Source organism: Squalius cephalus, assembly GCF_949319135.1.
Source record: "Squalius cephalus genome assembly, chromosome: 18".
In the NCBI taxonomy this organism is placed as follows: Eukaryota; Metazoa; Chordata; class Actinopteri; order Cypriniformes; family Leuciscidae; genus Squalius; species Squalius cephalus.
Genome location: NC_137139.1, coordinates 19,319,055 through 19,339,994, shown reverse-complemented (window position 1 = coordinate 19,339,994; position 20,940 = coordinate 19,319,055). Strand labels below are relative to the sequence as shown.

At 38.4% G+C, this 20,940-nt stretch overlaps 1 protein-coding gene across 4 annotated transcripts in view; it reads right to left on the bottom strand.

Moving 5' to 3' along the window:
• Positions 1-19,814, bottom strand: part of kcnab2b (potassium voltage-gated channel subfamily A regulatory beta subunit 2b) — a 70,159-nt gene extending 50,345 nt beyond the window's left edge. Inside the window, exons 1-2 of one of the 4 annotated variants that reach the window (XM_079849602.1) lie at positions 19,650-19,814; positions 10,556-10,638 (exon numbers count right to left, since the gene is read on the bottom strand). The gene's annotated coding sequence lies outside the window, so the exon portion shown is untranslated. Of the gene's footprint in view, positions 1-10,555; positions 10,810-19,649 lie in introns of those variants that run through there. The other 3 variants (XM_079849604.1, XM_079849605.1, XM_079849603.1) reach the window with 3 other exon arrangements.
• Positions 19,815-20,940: the final 1,126 nt, after the last annotated feature.

Here is a 20,940-nt window from a genome sequence, read left to right as displayed (position 1 = left end):
ATTTTTGTTGTTCTTAAAATATAAACATTAGCAACAATAGAGAAAAGACAGCAGGGTTAAAATGAATCAGAATACTCAAATTATCAAATTTTAAAAAGGACTATAACAAAATAGTACCCAGGGTTGTAACAGCAAAGTCAGCCTTAATTACAGTAAGATGCAAGTCAGTAGAGTTTGGAAACAAACCAAAGCTTTTTAGTTATTAAAACATGTATTAACCATTAATTAAAGACAAAACAATTTTGTACAGTAACTTTAGTAATTTTTAGATTTTTTTTTTTTATTATTTCAAGGGAAGAAAGGATCCAAATTAAGTTAAAGGGATACTGCACCCAAAAAAAATTACATTTCTGTCATCATTTACTCTATCTTATGTTGTTTCAAACCTGTATGAATTTCTTCTGCTGAACACAAAAGAAGATATTTTGAAGAATATGAGTAACCAAACAGTTGATGGGCCCAACTGACTTCCATAATTTATCTAAAATATCCAATAGTTCACACAAAATAAACAATATTTGTGCCTGTAATGCTTTTTAAAAATTGGATGAAAAAAAAGACTGGAACAAGAACATATCACTGCAAACGGAACTTTTGATCAATGTAACTTAAAACAATAAAGCCAAATAATAACATAAGGCATCAAACTGTAATAACCCCTGTGTGTTGTTTCCAGTATGAGTGAACTCCCATAATTATTGAACAAGCATGAATCTGCTGTTGAAAGCCTGATGAGTCCACCTGCTGTCTGCTCTCACCACATGGCCAACTGGCACGTCTCCAGCCTGGCAGAATTTCACCAGCAGTACATTATAAACTGCAGAGATAAAACATTCAGGTAAGAGAAGTGAGAGAAAGTGTAGGGTCGACACTTTACACAGCTCTGTTTGGCACATGGAGTAGCTACTGATGCTACTGCAGAGCAATATACCACTCCAGCAGAAAGAGGGGAAGAAAGAGACCATGGGGTGATATACACTATTAGCGCCCGCCCACTTTCCCTAAAGAGAGTTTGTACTTCTGGAAGTCGACTGTTTTGTGTCCTGTGGTCTGTGTTGAGTGAATCTCACTTTATAGGCTATAAAGTATAATACTCAGAAAAAACAAATAAACTAGAGTAAAGCTGTGTTCAGGGCAGGAAATATTGCATAGTCTAGCACTAAAGTTAATATTTAAGTAGTGCTGTTGTATTTCAATGGTTACAATTTTCCCAAAGAAAAGCTGCTCAATAGAAATTAGGATCACACCTAAACCAACCTCCTGAAACATACACCGACAATTAGGAACATTTAATCAGTTTTTATCGCATCACGTCTTACGACTCTTGTATCGGAATACGTCTCATTTTAGGACACCCAAACCTTTAATCTGATGCCTTAATCTTTGGTTTTGGATGTCCATGTGATAAAGAGACAACAGCTACAATCTGGCCCTCGATCTGTTTACTGAGGTGTCCTCTGAGCGGCAAGGTGGCGTGATCTAGTGATCACCCTGCATGACCTGACCACACCGCAACGGACCATGAAAACTGCTGCAACACACAAACACATGAAGTCATCCACACAGAGAGAAAGAGAAACTATGCATGGCACAGACTATACATGATGCTAGGTTTATTGATTGCCCTTTAACTAGAATCTAATTACTTGATGACTACAGAACATTATGAACTATTGTATGTTCAACATAACCTAAAGAGTCAAAGGCAATAAATATCAATGTTCATAATCATTATATATAGCTAGTTGGAATTTGACATGCCAAAAGACCTGATATCTTTTATTAATATATAAATATTTTATTACTATAAAATTATGGGGGTCATTAAGATTTTTTTAAAGAAATTAATCATTTTATACAGCAAGGACACATTAAATTGATCAAAAGAGGCAGAAAAGACATTTAGAATCTTACAAAAGATTTCTAATTCAATTAGGTGTTGCTCTTTTGTACTTTCTATTAATCAAAATACTGATTTTTTTTATCATGTTTTCCACAAAAACATTAATTTTGATAATAATATATGAAACATTTCTTGAGCAGCAAATCAGCATATTAGAATGATTTCTGAAGGATCAATACTGAAGACTGGAGTAATAATGTTGAAAATTCAGCTTTGCCATCACAGAAATAAATTACATTTAAAATATATTAAAATAGAAAAGTTATTTTAAATTGTAATAATATTTCACAATAGTACTTTGTTGCAGTATTTTTGCTTGTATTTTTTATTAAAGTGTCCCTGTATTGTGCCATTTTAAAGTCTCCTTATTTTGTTTTGGAGGTTTCCCACAACAGGTTTACCGGCATCAAAGGTCAAAAACACTTTAACTTTCTCATAATGTACATTACACATCACCACATTTTTCAATGATTCTCAAACGACTTGTCCGAAGATTCAGTCTCTCTAAACCCCTTCTTTCTGAGAGCCTACTCTGCTCTGATTGGCCAGATGGCCCAGTCTGTTGTGACTGGTAGAACAGCATGTGTCGTAAACGAAATGCCTATTACTATAACTGAACTTCACCCCCGGAGGTTTCCTAAAGCTCAGCAATTGTACACACTGTAAAGACAGTAAGGATGGCGCCGATTTTCCCATATCAATCCGAGCGCGAATCCGATGATGAAACATTGGAAGAACTAGTCATTCAACCCGAACCTCCGTCACAAGGGTAACTTGAGCAGGAAGTTTCTCAGTGATACGCTACTCAGTTTGACCTACATTATGAGATGTTGCAACTGTAATTCCTCACTGTTACAATGTTAAAGTTTCAGGGAAGGAGGAGGCGGGAACCAGTGAAAGATCAACATAGGCCTACTTTAATGATAAAATAAACAAATACAAAACGAAAGTCCTTCACTGTAATCACTTTTATCCTCCCCGAGCTCCTCCGTGAGAAACTCGAGGCCGGTGTGGAGCGCAGGTGACGACTATTAGCAACGTTCCCACGGCTCACGGATGTTGTATTGCTGTGGTAATTTTAAGCACTGAAACTTCACATTCTCATTCTTTAGAAGTGTTTACAAAGAGAATTTGCTTTTGCAGAGCAGAAAACAACATCTTTTTGACATGAACAAAACGAACCAGCAACAGCGTTTGAGGGTGGGTCAAAGTAGTAATTGTTCGTGGGCAGCCGACGAAGACCACGCATAGGAGGGAATATATATATATATATATATATATATATATATATATATATATATATATATATATATATATATATATACACACAAATATATAAATATATATACAAATTTAACAAGGCAGCATTAAAGTGACAAAGTTGCCAGTATTGGCCTCCATGTTCCAATACTTCAGTTAGAAGCGAATTCACCTAGAGCAAATTACAAACTGTTCTGTAACAGCTCAGTTGTAAGACATTTAGCTAGTGGATACTTGCATTCTGTGGCATTTCAAAATGGAGAGAAAATAAAAAAAGAGAACGAGAAGAGAGGGAAGAGAACAATTGAGGGGAAATTAGATTTATAATATCAAGTTCACATTTCTGCTGTCTCATGCTGTTACAGGTGGCACAGTGTGGGGGGAAGGGGTAGTACTGACTGCAATACTCAGTCAGACATGAGCACCACTGCAACTCTCACACAAATGTATGGCAGGACTTGATTTTGTCCATGGGGCATTGATTGGATCATTGGATTGTTGTTGTTTGCTATTGCTGTGATATCATGAGTGACAGGTTGTCCCGCTTTCACGCCAACAACACGTAATCAGAGAAGAAAATAGATACGAGGTCACATTAATTAAAAAAAATAAATAAAAATTATGTGCATGAATAAAACATTAATAATAAATACTGCAATATTCCATTCAATTTTGATTTTATTGTGAATTTTGATCCAATGGGGTCCAAACATCTGAGGTCACATTGAAAAGTTAAAATCTTAAATTGATTTAAACCTGAAAATAAAGTACTTTTTTAAAAATCTTTTCTCTTTTAGATTAATTTAAGATTAAATGTAATTAATAATTAAATCTAGAACAAAAATGTTATGTAAAATGCAGAAATAGTTTTAAAAATATGTTTATGCATTAATTTGCATATGCATGTTAGCACTATTATTTAAAAATGGTAACAGATCACAATTAAAAACATTACATTTATCTATATTAATATTTAAAGCATACTTAAGGTTATGTAACATAGTTAATAAAGTGAGCAGGGAAACAGAGTGATCCACCCTTCAGACATATGGAGTGAGTCAGGTTTAGAAAGAGGTGGGGCAGGGTTTGAGATCATAATGCAGTGAAGCCTCACTGTTGCCTCATCAGGATTCTGGGCAGTGTACCGCATTGTCAGCATGCCCTCACTCTCTCTCTCTCTCTCTATCTCAGCACTCCTTCAACTCCTCTACAGTGCTTTGGTGGCTCCTTTTGTAACTGCTGTGTGTTAGAGATGAGCTGAGTGGTGGTCAGTGACTACTGGCATCCCACTTCCCCTAGGGCTTTTAAGAGCAGCTGAAGAACACAGGAAGTGCTGGCTGCCCTCGTACTAGTCCTCATTAGGAATGCATCCAAAATTGTTTCTCTTTTGTGCCTCTCTCTCCATCAGTTAACTACAAAATCAATCATAAGTGCTCTGTTACACTCTTTGTTGACATATTTACTAAAATTTACAAAAATTCCCATTTAATTTGTTTTGGTCCCATCTGAAATCTAAAAATCCTTTGCTGTACATGTTATCCTACAATTCTGGGGGAAAAGGCAACTAAAAGCATATTGAAAGAAATAAAATAAAAAAAGTAAAAGGGGAAAAATAACAGACTTAAACTTTACATTAGACTTGTTTCTACAGGTCTATGTTATTGTTGCTGATTTGCTTGTTACAAAAAAAGTGTCTATTAAAGAACACAACAACTAATGATTACAAGTGGCAGTGCCACCTACATGCATAATGGGAAATAGCAGTATTAATACATACGTACATAACATCCATACAAACATAACATATCACACATGGAGTGCCCATGAGCGTCATTAGATTTTTGTCTTCAGAAGCCACTGAAGAACTCTGCTCTTGCTTGATTTTCTCCTGAGGGATAAAAATCTAGAGTTCTCATGGAGCGCATTCGGCTCTCGAGGGAATTGAAGGCATTCATGCCGACGCATTCGCAGTAAGAGGCTCTGTTATTACTTGATTCTCTCAAGAGAGAGAAGAATCTAGCGCTTACACAGCGAGCGTTCGGCTCCGTTCGGCTTTCGAGGGAGTTGAATGCATTCATTGTGATGTGTTCACTGTGGGAAGCTCCATCCATGCTTGACTCTCTCGAGGAATGAGAGTCGAGCGTATGCACTTTGCGGTTTGGGTCCCCGTGGCCACCAAGGCGGCAGAGCAGGATCGATTGCAGGGATTGTAGGCAGAGTATATGGAGGAGCCTAATGGAAGTTTTCACTTGCTATGTTGTTTCATGTCAAGGAATCTTCCGACCTGACTGATTAATGTGATGTGTCTAATTCCGAGTAATTAGATGCAGAGAGAGTTAAGGCAGGTGTTATTAATGATCCGCCTCTTCCGCTGTCCTGCATATAAATTTGTAAGCCTTTTATTTCTTCTATATCTCCACATTGAGGTGTCAAGATAATGGAGGAATTTATACTCAGCTCGTAGTCTTTCCCATGTATTCAAATAATTTGCATGCGAGACTGAGTAACGATATGTGAGGATGTCCCAGTTGAAGAGCAGCTTGCTAGCTATCTAGCTCTCCCCTGGTGCTGCATCCTCTTTGAAGGCTCCCACTTTGCCAAAGGAGTGAGCGGTTCAGCTCGAGGAAACTGAATCCGATGAGCCGTGATGAGGGAGCTCCCATTTCAAGTCAGGTGTTTGCACCTCGCGGTTCGGACCAGTGTTTGCTGAAGCAGCATGGCAGCCTCGATCATGGGGTTACAGGTGGGCAGATTAGAGGTCGATGTTATCAAATAATCCGCCTCTTCTGGTTACCACCTTGTGGCTCTTGGCAAGGTATATGCAGAGTCAAGACAGGCCTGTGGGGCCCTGCACACCATGAGATCCGTCCAATTTCCGCTCAGCGGTGTTGCTGGAAGATGGTGTCCCCCCCCAGAAAAATTTCTCCTCTATGCTTTGTTCTTACACTCTGACCTTTTGGTCTGCCAATGAGACAGTCGTAGAGAAGTTTACAGAGATGGGGTCTTAGCAGCTTTCTGCAGATATATCCATCTCTGTGGGTCTGTGAGGGTTGATGCAGGGTGAATAGAGTTATGTAGGGCATTATAGATTCCTACTACTTCGTTTACCTTCCTCCCCAACTACTGTTGGGCTTTGAAGTAGGTATGTATGTTCCCCTTTGGATGGGTGCTCTACTATTTCGTAGAGGAAGTTCGATTGTGGGGTATCCCTCCTTATTATTTGACGCTTCCTATGGTTAATGTCACAAAAAGACGAAGTGCTAACTATAGCAGGTCTTAGATAGAATGCCTTGACTCAAGGAAGGGAGTGGGCTGCCCTCCCCCAATTATATTGGGGTGTTTAAGTAGGGCCAAGCTTCCCTACAGATTCCTTGGAGTTTAGAGCATGGGTGATGAGAGTTATTGGGCAAACTGCATTATGTCCCCCTTGGATGGGTGGCAATACCGAAAGGAGGTGCTAATTATGCTCCCCTGCGGAAGGCTGCTCCCTAAGTTGTCAAATAGTGGTGAGATATGCCTGACAACGCGGAGGCCATGTTCGGTATTTTCCCTAAGAGCTCTGTTCTTGGGGCCATATAGGGCCGAGGCCTGTCCCGCAAGTGAGAAAGGAATGTATAACAGCAGGACTTCCCTTGCTGTAGAGCATAGAAGATTGGGGATATTCCCTAGTATATTGGCTTAGGTAGTAGTGCCACTATATGAGTCACATGGGATGCACCCATGGGGTTGATATGCTTCTGATTCTGGCTGGGTAGTCCGTAGAGTCAATATATGCTATTCCCACAATGTTTGTGCATATTCACAGCCTAGTGAGGCAGGCATTCCCTCAGCATGGTGATGTGGATATTGGTTCCCCATAGCATCAAAACCAGATGTGGCGTTGAAGTTCCACTTCGAAAGGGAACATCTTAGGTCAAAGTATTCAAAAGTATCCCGGTTCCCTGAGAAGGGGAACAAGACGTCGCGTCTTGTTGCCATACCTTGGGCCAGCCTGCGCACCTCCTTCAGACAAAAGAGTTGATGACGTACAACTCAGGCGCCCTTTTATGCTCATGGGCACTCCGCGTGTAAAGTCATGGACTGCCGTCTGCCAATGATTATTGGTTTTGTTTACATGTGCCTCAGACACTGGTCACACTGATGACGTTCCCCATACTCGTCAATACCAGACGTGGCCATCTCGTTCTTTTCTGAGAACCTGGTTGCATACGCAACCTAAGACGATTTTTAGAGATGACAGATTTTAGGGGTAGAGCTATGCCAAAAGATTCACACTTGCAGTGGCATTAAAAGGTTAGTTCACCCAAAAATTTAAATTCTGTCAGTAATTACTCATCCTCATGTTGTTCCAACCCCGTACGACTTTCGTTCATCCTCGGTACACAAATTAAGATATTTTTGATGAAATCTGTGAGCTGTCTCACTCCTCCATAGGCCTCCTCCAGAAAACTTAGTAAAGACAATGTTTAAAATAGTCCAAGTGACACACATCACACACATAACCAGCGTCGGCCAATAGTGAGCCTACATCCTGATGTACAACTAGAGGTGGGCGATATATCGTTTAGACGATAATATCCAAATTGTTGTCTGGACGATATGCAAAATTGGGATATCGAATATTTCATAATTTGTACAATCCGACCCCCCAAACATGAAAAGAGCTGAAAGAAGTTAAAGAGAAAACAAATAACGCACACTATAACATTCTAAACAATTATATGTAGCGATTTTTAACACTGTAGGGCAGTACTATTCCCGGAAGCAACGAGTGGCCCAGCCCATGGTCCCGTGTCGTCAAAAACGCACGAAATAGTGCGCGCAGAAGCACATGCGCAAAACCGTTTTGTAAAATGATATAAGAATTATTTTTATTTTATAATATGTCATTTTACAAAAGGACATTTTACAAACCTACGTTTTGCGCATGTGCTCCTGCACGCACTTTTTCAGTCACAACACAGCAATCAGAGGAGGACGCGCTGAAAACTGTAATGCTGTTCTCTTCCTTCATAACTCGTACTGAGAAGGTTTGAGTTGCAGAGGAATTTGTGACTTTTTCACCTGTTCAACCACATCAAAGTTTCGTAATTAGTAAGTCCGTGCTTTTTCTCTTTTTGTTCTTATGTGCTGAAGGGCCGCTGTGCCTTGGTGAAACGGTGTTTGTACGTGAAGAGCTCTTTTCCAAAACGCCATAAACCTAAAAAGCTGCCTCAAAGAACCAGCAAAAGTAATGATTATGTAAAATATTGCAATAAGACATTTTAATTGTTTATTAATTTCTGTGTCGGCTGCAAAGATGAAGTTTATGATAGGCTATTCTATTGACTCGCGATCTTTGTAGTAGGCTAGTGAACGCACCGGAGAAATGCACATTTATTAGGCTACATAGTTTTATTTTTATTTTTATGCATTAGGCTAAATCCAGAAATTGGTAATGAAAAAAATATTAAAACTAAGATACAATTAATACAAAACGAAATTCGTTTTAAAGAAAGGCTTTGTGCTTTCTGTTTTGAGGTCTCTGTGAAAGTTTGAAAGTCTTTTAGTGCGCTTTCAGAGCGCTCGCGTCCATAATGGAGAACTGTCACGTAATATTGTTTTTTCCTCATAAATGCAAACACAAAAAATAAAAGACAAAAGACTTTTTTAAAAAGACAAACCATCAATTTTTGAAAAAAAAAAAAAAAAAAGATGGATTTTGCGTTTTGGGGAAAAAATTGAGGGATTTATAGCGTTTTGAAAAGAACATTTTTTACTTTGAATTTATCATCAACAATATTGTTGTTTGATTTAATAATCACTGTTGCAAGAGGTGCCTAGTTCCGTTTTTTTTTTTTTTTTTTTTTTTTTTTTTTTTTTTGTAAGTGCACAAAGTAGGGGCTAACTCAGATTCTGTTTAGTTAGCTCCTTTATTTATATATTTTTTTTCTATAGCCTACAATAATAAGTCAAATGCAGCAAGTCAAAAGACCAACTGGACCTTCTTTGCCAGTTTGCACACATTTCTTTGAAGGATGGCAAAAATATCGTCTGAATATCGATATCGAGATATTGGAAAAAAATATCGAGATATTCATTTTTGTCAATATCTCCCACCCCTATGTACAACATAGAAGCGCTGCGCTGTTACACTAAGTGAACTGACTCAGAGGCCCACATAGAAGAAAATGAATAGTTTGAAAAGTCGTTATTTATTTTTATTTTTTTTGCGCACAAAAAGTATTCTCGTCGCTTGATAAACTTAAGGTTGAGCCACTGTAATCACTTGGACTATTTTAAACATTGTCTTTACTAACTTTTTTGGGCCGGCATGTTTCAATAACATAGAAGCGAAAGAAGGAAAGTCTTACGGGGGTTGGATAATTTTCATTTTTGGGTGAACTAACCCTTTAAGCTATAGTAGGTATGTAATAATCTATCTCTTTACAATGTACCAGGATACTCTATATTTACTGATATATAAAGTACAGATCGTATAGAATGTGTTATAAAGTTTCATGAGGATTTGATCTGTTATCAATTGTAAACTTGTGAAAAACTGTTTAACTTCACTACTGCAACGAAACTCATGTGGCATGATGCATAACTTAGAACTTTATATACATTCCTTAGATCCAGGTATATTTACATATAATTCAACTCAATGGATTGAGTAACACTTTTAAAGGAAGTTCACACAACATGAGAATTCTGTGATGCCTTATGCCTGATGTAATCCCAAACCTTATCACTTCTGTAGAACACAAGAATATATTTTGAAGACACCACTTTCTTTCATTGTTTTGACAAAAAAAAACAGACATTTTCAAAATTTCTTCATCAACGTTCTAAAGAGTCATACAGTCACATGTTTGTAACGTCATGAGAGAGTAAATGATGACAGAATTCTAATTTTTGGGTGATCTATCCCTTTAACTTCAACATACAGAGCAACACAAAGCTGAGACAGAAGTTTAGGACCTCCTGTCCACCTTCTCATATAGGCAACTCCAGAATAGTCCATCTGGACTATCACAACAATCTCACTCTAGTGAAAATCCAGAATAACAATGTATGAGGCAGCTAGCAACACTATGACTGCAGTGAGCCAGACACAGCGGAGTTTGAACCGAAGCCAAAACTCTGCAAAAGTAGACAGAAATCATCTACAGAGTGCTAAAACGTGAGTATACACATTAGTGTGCAAATAAAGATGCAATGCATCTCTCCTAACATTATCAGACATTACATTTGTTAAGGAGGAGCCAAGGTTATTCCCCCGCAGTTTAACAACTCACTGAGCATCAAATAACAAAGGTTTGGCATTAAACATGTTAAATCATACACAAAGACTAGTTTACTGTATGACACTAGCATAGATTAAAAGACATACTGCAGTTGCACACTCACCGGTGTCTTGTGCTGTGTTGCTGCCTGATAACTCCAGCTTGGCTTTCACTGTGGAAACACAGATGGGCTGAGCAGAATCCTGTCTGAAAGGTGTAAGACAGAGAAAGCAAGAGAGAGAAAGGGAAGAGAGAGAAAGGGAGGAGTGTGCTCAGGATGATGCCAGTGCTTTGGCTTGCAGTATGTATTGAATATGTAATGTATTCCTCCCCAAGCTCAGCGAATCTGCTACCCGGCTATGCAGATCATGAACTCTGAGTGTGTGTGTGTGTGTGTGTGTGTGTGTGTGTCTGTGAATGTGAGGAAAGAATCTGAGGGTGAAAAACAAAAGCATAATAAATGCTGCTCATGTACATTTTTAAGTGCTGAGTAAACTAAACAAAAGCCATTCAGATCAGCCTTGTAGACTTTGACAGGCAAACAAAACAATGCAAAGTGTTTCACATATGCTAACCAGTACATTATAAATATGGATTGCAAACAAAATCCATAAGAATTAAATAAACAAATACGCAGGTGTTTAATCTTGCTTGACTGTTTTCACTGCTGTTTCTGTAATGATTCTCTATGTTCTAACACACCGAATGTACATAGGCAGTTTTTCATAAATATCCGATCCAGATGCATCACAACAACAACAAAAACACAGAAAGCTATCTGAATTTCAGTTGAAATATTTTAAGAAATATTTCTTCACTCTAAAAAAATAAAGGTTCCTAAAGGGGTTTTAGATTTTTAATGTAAAATAAGAAACTTTTCCAATTTACCTTTTGTTCTTTTTCCAAATAACCAATTGAAAGGTTCCATGGATGTAAAAGGTTCTTCATGGAACCATCAATGGCAATCAAGAACCTTAATTGTTAAGAGAGTTGATGAGAGAATGTAATAAGATAAGCACTCTACCAAAAAACCTGACTATTGTGTTTTTGTCAACTCTGACAAAAAACATTTATGCTGAATCATTGTCAACTACCCAGCATGTTTTATGAATATACTATCTGGGATCATGATACATTTACAGGCAAAGTAAATAATAACTAGAAGAAAAGGTTCTATTTCTGTTATTTTCAAATGCTTGTTGTAAATGTAGTTATTTTTTAAACTTTTGGTCGGATGTTATTAATGTTTAATGCATCTCATCAAGTACCAAAGTAAGATACAGATTTTAAAGATTTTAGCTTAAACCAAAAAAGTTAGCTTAGCTTTTGTTTTATTATAGCAATTATCCACTTTTAACTAGAAAAAAAACTATAATTTTATTTTCAATAGTAGGGGTGATGTGACTGGGCTGGTTTGAACCTACAACCTTTCAGAGCTTTAAACACTAAAATTCAAACGATCTTTAGTCTGCCACTCAAAAGTGTACTATAAATCACTGAATAATAAAACACCGGAACAAAATATGCTTAAAATGCTACTTCATACACTTTAAAACAATATGTGTGTGCCAACATGGAACAGTAAAATACCTCATCTTCTTACAGGTTCCACTAGGCTAAACTATCACTTTGCTGCCAGGGATACAGAGGTGAAGGAACACTTTCTATAGATAAGCTCTAGTTTCTGTCTGGGCTGTATAAGGTGACGCTGCATCGCAAGGTTTGTTCCATCCAACTAAACATTCAACACTTAACTGAAACTCGCACCCAAAGCTCAAAGAGCATCACTGGAAATAGAGGTGATAGATGCTGAGGTGATGGCAAAGCTCTGCTACGGGCCTGTCCTTGAAGTACTGTATAGAGTCAGGAACATTTTCTATCCTCTCTGTCACTTCGGGTCTTACATATAGTGCTGATAGACTTGCTTAGAGCAGCTGAAGTCTTTTATGTCACACCACTTACGTCATGCAAAAAAATCTTGTGAGAAAACCTTTGGAGATTTAAAGTCAAATACTGTACATATGTTCATATTATAACATATATTCCTGTATTCCTTTATGTCCTGTCAACTCCATGAGAACTAAAATCGGATAACATTTCATCGAGTAGAGCAATGGAAAATGACAGCATCTTCAATTTAGATGTATTATGTTTCCATGAATAATGCATTTGCCAAAATGTTTTATTCAAAGTTCATAACGATGAATTGGATTTGGCATGTAAAATGGATACGAGGTGCTGAGTGGACAGTCACAGATACTTTCTTTAGACCATGTTTTGAAAAAGTGTCATTTTACCAAGGTCAACACCACTGAGCAATAAAACTGGCAATATGTTTTCAAGTGTCCTCTGACAATGGGGATACAATTTCATTTAGAGGTCAAATAGAAATCTGAAGCCTATACTGTAGTTGTTAACTTTGAAAAATAGACAAATTAAATAAAATTATTGAATTAAGATGATTAAAGGCATGAGGAAAACTTTAAAATAATAAAACTGAGAAAAGTTATATTTTACAAATATAAATGAGTTCGGGATAATGTACGTCCAGCCGGTTGTTATAGCAGAATAAACCCCAACAGGGAGATCAGGTCTCTTGTATCACCCTGAAGGGGTTTATTCTGAGATAACAACCGGCTGGATATACATTGTCCTGCTTATGACACGGCTACTTTCCATACTATTATTTAAAATAGGCTACTTAGACACAAAATACTGACTTAAGTTTAAATATTTTATTAGGTCTTTAAACGCAAAGCTTCCATGAAGAAATCAGTTGCTAGCGCAGCAAGTTCAAACTAGATGGACATTTAAGGGATACGGTAGTCATACCACTTATTCCACAGCATTTCGCTATACATAAATAAAGTGCCCCATTATGGTTTTTCAAATATTCCCTTTCATCCAGTGTGTAATATAGCTGTTTATGAATGTAAACATTCTGCAAAAGTTTGAAGTCAAAAGTGCACGATAAATAAAGTTATTGTCTACAAAAAGAAAGAATCGACTCTGAACCGCCTTTCCGAGTCGTTTGGGTTTCGAATCCCACTGCTTTACGGTTTTACGTCACAAGAAGATACATTTGCATAATGCCCACCTATGTTGTACGTTGTCCGCCCACGAACAACTTGACCCGCCCCCAAATGTCATTTTACTGACGACTGCTTCTCAAATCTCGGAGTTTCAACGCGGGATTCGCAAAACACTTGCTTTTGGAAGATGGGTCAGTACCTAGTTTATTTGGACCAGCTTGCTCCTCAGAATCACAACTTGTAAGTATGAATAATTAATTATTGATGTATATATTTTCTACCGGGTGTTCAAAATACGTAGTTTTGTGTGTCATATTACGTAAGTTTCCGGTCTTACTCAAATAGTTCTTCTAATCAGCAGTGGGCCACTATTACCTAAAACTGTGTCTAATAATGCAGATTGTCTGTTGTTCTTACTACTCTGAGTAAAGATAAAGGATTAAGCAAGATTTGTTTTTAAAACGTTTGTTACATCAGTCATTCACGTAAGTGATGTGTCAACATGCACCATTAAAATATACATAACCGGAAGAATCGATGCACTGCTTCGACGAGTACTGTAATAAAGGCCTATTGATACAGTTCTCACATGTGCACCGCAATAAATTGGAAATATACACATCGGTTTGTTGATGGACATACACTTGTTAATGCTGATAGTGAAGAATTACAGTTGCAACATCTCATAAAGTACCTGAGAAATCTCTGAGAAACGTCCTGCTCAAGTCGTCCTTGCGATGGAGGTTCAGGTTGAATAACTAGTTCTTCCAATGTATCATCATCGGACTCGCTCGAATTTATATGGTAAAATCTATGTCATCGTTACTGTCTTTACAGCGTGTATAATCGCTGAGGACTGAGGAAGCCTCCGGACGGAGCTGCAGTTCAGTTATGGTAATGGGAGTTAACATCCGAAACACGTGCTGTACGCGGTAAACCAATCACAACAGACTGGGCCGTCATGCCAATCAGAGCAGAGTAGCTCACGGAAAGGAGGGATTTAGAGACACTGATTCATCCGACAAGATACTGAATCATTTAGAGAAACTGATTTATCGACGAGAAGTCTGAGGCTGAGACTAAACTCTGCATAGCATGAAACGTGCTGATGGCGTGATCCGCATAAGCAGATGCATGCAGGTATGAAAATAGGACATTGTACCATTGCATTTGGACCGAATGCAATGATTGGACAAACATTTTGTGGCTCTACGCCTTCCACAGACGATATATATACACATAAATACATTAAACCACTTAAAGGTGGGGTAAGCGGTATTTCAAAAACACTGTTGGACAATGTTGATATTTGAAATCAACCCAAACAAACACACCCCTCTCTTTATTGCTCCACCTCCAAAACTCACCCTCCAATCCTAACTGCCATGCTCGGAGCCGGTCTCGAACCCCAATGAGAAGGACCTGGCTGCAGCCTGCAGATCGGGGCGGGGCTGCACGTGTCACACCACCCCATACCTACTCGGTTTGGCTCCATCATCTTTCTCCAATATTATAGGCATACATGATAGAAAATGTGTTCATAGTTGGTGTAGGAAGGAGTCATTACAAAAAACTGGAAAAGCTGTGCAGTTTTGCATAGCCTTCATTATAATGCACAGAAAGAAAAAACATTAGCCTGTAACTCGCAATGTCCCTGAAATGATTGTTTTGGTAAATTAAGCCGGTCTTTAGGTTAAGGCATGAACGACCCCACATTTCAAAAATTGAATTGGTTGATTATCCACAGCAGGAGGGTCAGGTCTTCAGGTAGAGGAATGAATTAGGCTAAATTATTTATTTATCATTTTGATTATTTCATTTCACCATAGTATGAGAAAGGAAATGAAAAGGATGTATCAGTATTGTTATCAGTAACATGACAAGACATACCTAAGTAAGTAACAGAAGGTGTTATTGGTCATGCAGTTGTATGATAACTAAATGACACTGCAATAGGCTAATGTATCTGCCTTGTTATCCATTTATGTGTGTGTATGAAGCTTTCATTTTCTTCACAACATTGCAAAGCATAATATCAGACTTTTGCTACACTTTATTTCAGTTATTTTAAAGTGACAAAGTCAAGAAATTTTAACTGTACCAGCCCTGATCCAGAAAGAACTCGTCTGGAGTCTGTTGCTATAATAATGAACGCAACTTTCACTCGCATCTGACTAACAATAAACAGCACGGATTTACTTCAGTGCTGTTGTTAATGGTGTGGTTATTTCAGCAAACAGTTTCGTAAATTCAGCTGAACAGCATTAAGTATTTTTTTTATTTATCATCCAACTGAACTGTGCTCATGCATTTAAGACACTTATATTATGTCAAGCGATGTTTTACTTCCGTTTCCGTTTCAGGCGCAGACAAAATTAGGTTCGAAAACATCACGTTTTGACTAATTTTAGCTCAAATTGTATCCAAAAATCTCACAGCCCCCACGGTCAAATATTGTGATTCACTTTCTAAAGTATTAAATCGAGATCTCCAAGACCAGTTTCGTGAACGAATCTTTTGAACCGATTCTTTTAAGTCAACTGCTTCACAATAAATAACATTAATTTGTGAATTTGACTAATCTAGAAGATTAAACTTGCAGTACAACTCTGTGATTTAATGATACGGACTGCGGATAGCGAGTTAAGTTAACAAAAAACAACTGAAGTGGTCTCAGATTAAGTGAGCTCTAGACTGAGCTCAACCTATTTAAGCTCTATCTTATTATGTGTCACATTAGACACCACATGACATTCAATCCATGCACTACTCTGACCTAAACCAACTACAAACACATTTTCTATCATGCATGCCTATTGAAGACGAATGAGCCAATCAGAGTAAAGGCCTCATTATACTTCTGCGTCGGACCAACGCCGGAGCCTATACGCCGTAGGCAACGTGTTGGTTTTAATTTATACTTCTGTGTTGTTGTCCGCGTTGACGCGCACCTAGGGAGCATGTGAAACCCCGAGGGAGGGGTTCTGGCAGACCAATCACAGCGCTTGTGTCCGCGTAGAATTGACGCGTTGTTACATTTTTGGAGAGGTGCACGTCAAGGTACGCCGTAGGGTACGCGCGCTACACACAGCCTACGACGTAGCTACGGCGGCAGTTCGACGCAGAAGTATAAATAGGCCTTAAGTGTGGGGTGGGGCGACACATGCAGCCCCGCCCGATCTGCAGGCTGCAGCCAGGTGTACTTTACCCTGATCGCCCGGCATGCGAGGCGAGTACACTAACAATGACACTAACACCGCATTATCCAGCAGTCGTCAGCGCGACTGTCACTAGCTGGCCTCCGTTATGCAATTCAAGAGTCGATGTCTGTTTATCATAGCAGAAGCGCAACAAAATAATGCTTAACGAAAAATAAAGCGCAGATGATGAACGAATAACAAGGAAGTAGTGCTGGGCGGTATACCGGTTTATACCGAATACCGGTGTTTATTTTTGTTATGATATGAATTTTTAATATACCGCAATACAGGTGTATGTCGCTCAAACAACGTTCGGAACGCGGCGCGACACTGTTTGAGAGGGGTCCCTTTTTACTGTGGTGAGGGAACAGCTGTATGTGTTACTAAGCGTGACGGTGAAGATGGATAGGTTAAACTATAATTGATAGCTGTCAAATCATATTACAGTGTTTCCCATATATTGGTGCACAGTATCAACACGGCCTGCCACAAATAGATTTTCCAAAAGGCTTTGACATTGTTGAATAAACATGAGCACTGCACGTTTCAAAGTCAAAACGTGGCGTGGGTGATTTTATATGAATGTATCTTTGAAGGGAACTGACTGTCTTTAGAAAAGTTTCTATGTTATTTTCATTTTATCATTCTTTATCTTTCCTAAAGCAGCGTTTATGAGAGCTGCGCTGCTTTGTGTACAGCCATTACCGCGGAAACCGCCATTTCTGCTGCTCCTAAAGCACCTCCTGCTGGCACCTCTTTGTAAACAGTATCATTTCGTGGGGCCTTGCAAACCTATATTAATAGGCTACTAGTGTGGAAATTTTTCTACAATATTCACTCATTAAAGCAAAATAGGGCATTCTACTGTCAATCTACTGCAGTATTTCCTCTCTCAATCAGTATAAAATGTGATAAACACCCAGTCATGCTTGAAAAAATAAATATACCGTGAAACCGGTACAATTTTGAAAAATACTGTGATATAAATTTTTGGTCATACCGCACAGCACTACAAGGAAGCACAAAAAATGAACATACAGTACACAACAGTAATTACAAACTAGAGTTTGTTGCCAACAGCACAGCAGCTCCAGACAAACAATGACACTCAATCCCAGTGTTAAGGTGCGTTCCATTCGACAGGGTCCCTACGCAGTGTTCACTGCTCCCTAATCCATGAACATGGTACATCAGTTGAAGTGGACTTCACTGACAATAATCGCTCATTTGGAATGCCCTGCAACGTCACCAAAGAAAGGCAACAACGGGGTCACGCAGATTATGATATAACTTAAATATTGTAATTTACTTTATTTTCAAATTTAAAAACATAGAATAGGCCTATATATACAAAACACGTAGCCTATCTAATAAATAAAAATCAAAACATTGTATTACTTTATTAGACTAGGCTACTTCATGACTAAACATAAGCTGTACTGTAACGGTCATTTAATATGAAAATAATTTTTGATTTGTTATCTATATATAAATGTGCTCTTAATATGGTCTTAATAATTGTGGAGGTTGTGCGTTATCTTCTCAACACTGCTTCTCAACACTTTTAATTTGCGTAGATATTCATACAATAGACTATGTAAGGGATAATGTATAGCGAGGCGGTTGTTATAGCGAATAACAACCCCGACTGAACGGGACCCCGACGCGAAGCTGACCAATCAGCGTTCATTAGCAGAATGCTATCGTGTTATGGGCAACAACAACTCAACCTGTAAGAAATCGAAAGGACATAAGTACTCGTTCATTCAACTTTCGACCTATAACCCATGTTGAACTTGCAAGACCTACACTCAAATCTGAGATTTCTCAACGCCAATCGGGTGAAAGAGACAAATTTAGTCGACTAGTCCCATAGACTCCCATTCATTTTGCACTCATGGGCGATCGCCCCGCAGTAAAAAGTAAAAAGTCACGTTGGTTCTAATGACAGAAGTGAGAGGGAGAGGGGGAGAGGATTTTTCAGGAGTGATGATATTACTGCGCCGAGTCGAAGTGCTCCCAAGTGCTATTCCGCCATACATTATCCTTTTTACCCGCTTAGAAAAGCGCCACATTTTATTTTGTGTCACCATACTTGGTTGTGTAACTACTCGTGTAACTGTATTTAAATAGGGAAAACGTGGAGGTGTTTGGTCACTTCTAGCTTCATCTCTGTTTGGTGGAGTGTTCCTTTAAGATGGCGAAATACACTGTTAAGTCCACTTCGCAGTCCACTTACAGTCGAATGGATCGCACCTTTACTCACGTGTGGAGTCTGTTTTCAGGCATTCAGCTTAGCTCTCTCCAGCGATGGAAAGCTTTTACTAAGGTCCTCCTAAAGCTCTTTCCTGATCATATCCCTTAATTTTCCAGTGATTTCTTCTGAGCTTTTCTCTTTTGTATTGTGTCTCATTTCTATTTCTTCAGTCTTTCTTCAAATCTCCCTCTTGTAGGCTACTCATTGGCAACACACGTTTGATGTTGTTTGTTCGTGTGACTGTCTGACTACGGTAACTTCCAAACAGCGTTTTACAAATACAGCTTACCCCACCTAACATAGTGATTGCTATCAGGATGTGAATAGACTTTCAACCATTATAACAAAAAATGTTTCTGGATCAAATTACCTACCCTGCCTTTAAGCCATGAAATGCAATGACAACCTTGGAAACCAATACAAAAAGTCAAAAGGTAAAAAGGATAATGTTCCGCTATAATGCTTAACATCACACAGGACAAAACATAGTTAAGCAAATGCAACATATCTTGTCATGGGGTTAAACCTTGTAACATCATGGTTCAAATTTTCATAAGTATCTGTAACTGCACAGAGAGGCCACATGTGTACCTATTTATATGAATATATAATACTAAATACATTTCACGTATGTTTTAACAGTGACTGATGTCTGCAAATAGGCTATATGCTCGCGATGAGAGTTCTAAAAACACATCTGAGCTCTCGTGCTTGCGTGCTACGCCTTACCTCAATGCTGAGACATGCGTTCTCGCTACGAGATGTTGTAGGGGAAACAACAGAGACATTGAACACCTCTAAAGCAAAAACACGCGCCACTGTCATTGGGCATTAGAGCAGTGGTAGGAAGCAAACCGGTGTTAATGACGCCATTTGTGAGAATCGCATTGCGTCACCGCGATGGCCAGTGTAGCCTTCAGTGACTGGAAAATTCTTTCACGTGACGTTGCTTAAGATTTTCCATGACAGATTAAAATGTTTAATTATTTTACTCATTTAAGATAAGGTATAAAATATTTCAGAAGCTCATCTGCAGATGAGAGACAATAGAAAAAAGTATTTTATAATTTTTCAAACATTATGTTACTTTTGAATTTTTTCTGAACTTTCTGAAATAAGTAGCCTAACATAAAAAAAAAAAACCTTAAACGAACGTGAAACTAAAACTTTCCACGAATGATGTATTCTTTTGTGCTACGTTTTGAGAACGACCTGATAACTTTGAACGAACGTTCTATATACGTTAGTGGAAGAACGTTTGCAACATTGAGACAGCCGCCAGAACAGTAGTAGCCAAGTTTCAGAAAACTTTCCCTGTTAGCTGGGCTGTCATGCTAAAACGCTTAATTGCCTTAAACTATTTTAATTCTAAATTACAATGCTTTTTCTTTGGAGGACATCCACATTGGAATGAATATATTTTTTATTTTACTCCTGCTGCAATACAGTTTAGGTCTAGGCTACGGAAGTCAGCTGAAGCCAGAAACTTATTGCTGGTGAATGTTGTGGCTCGCTGCTCGCATTCATGATGTGCACACATAACGTAGGCCTACAGTACAAGCAGAGGCCTACAACGTGATTCAAGGCCACGATTTAGGCTAAGTCACGCTGAAGTTATTTCGTTCTTTGCTTACAAGTAAGAAGTTGGAAATACCTTTGCACTGTTAACGATCATCCAGACGCCGTCCACGCTGCTGAGAGCGAATATGTAAGTGTACAGCAGTGAGAAAAAAGAAGAAATCATATCGATGTGGATATGTTTGCACAACCGGAATTCACCGGCATCGACATGTGAGGTCATTAGAATTACACTGTTGTGATTGATTAATGATTATAAAGTATATTTGAGACTATAGACAATATAGATCTGTAAGACTAGTTTGAATTAATCCCTTTCTTTGCATGACACATTGATATTACCGTACAGAATGGCTCTTTCAGCTTTATCCTGAACATAGCATTCGTTTGTTGTTGGGCCTTTAGGCTCTAGGGAGCGTGTATTGTCTCCTTTTGATTTTCT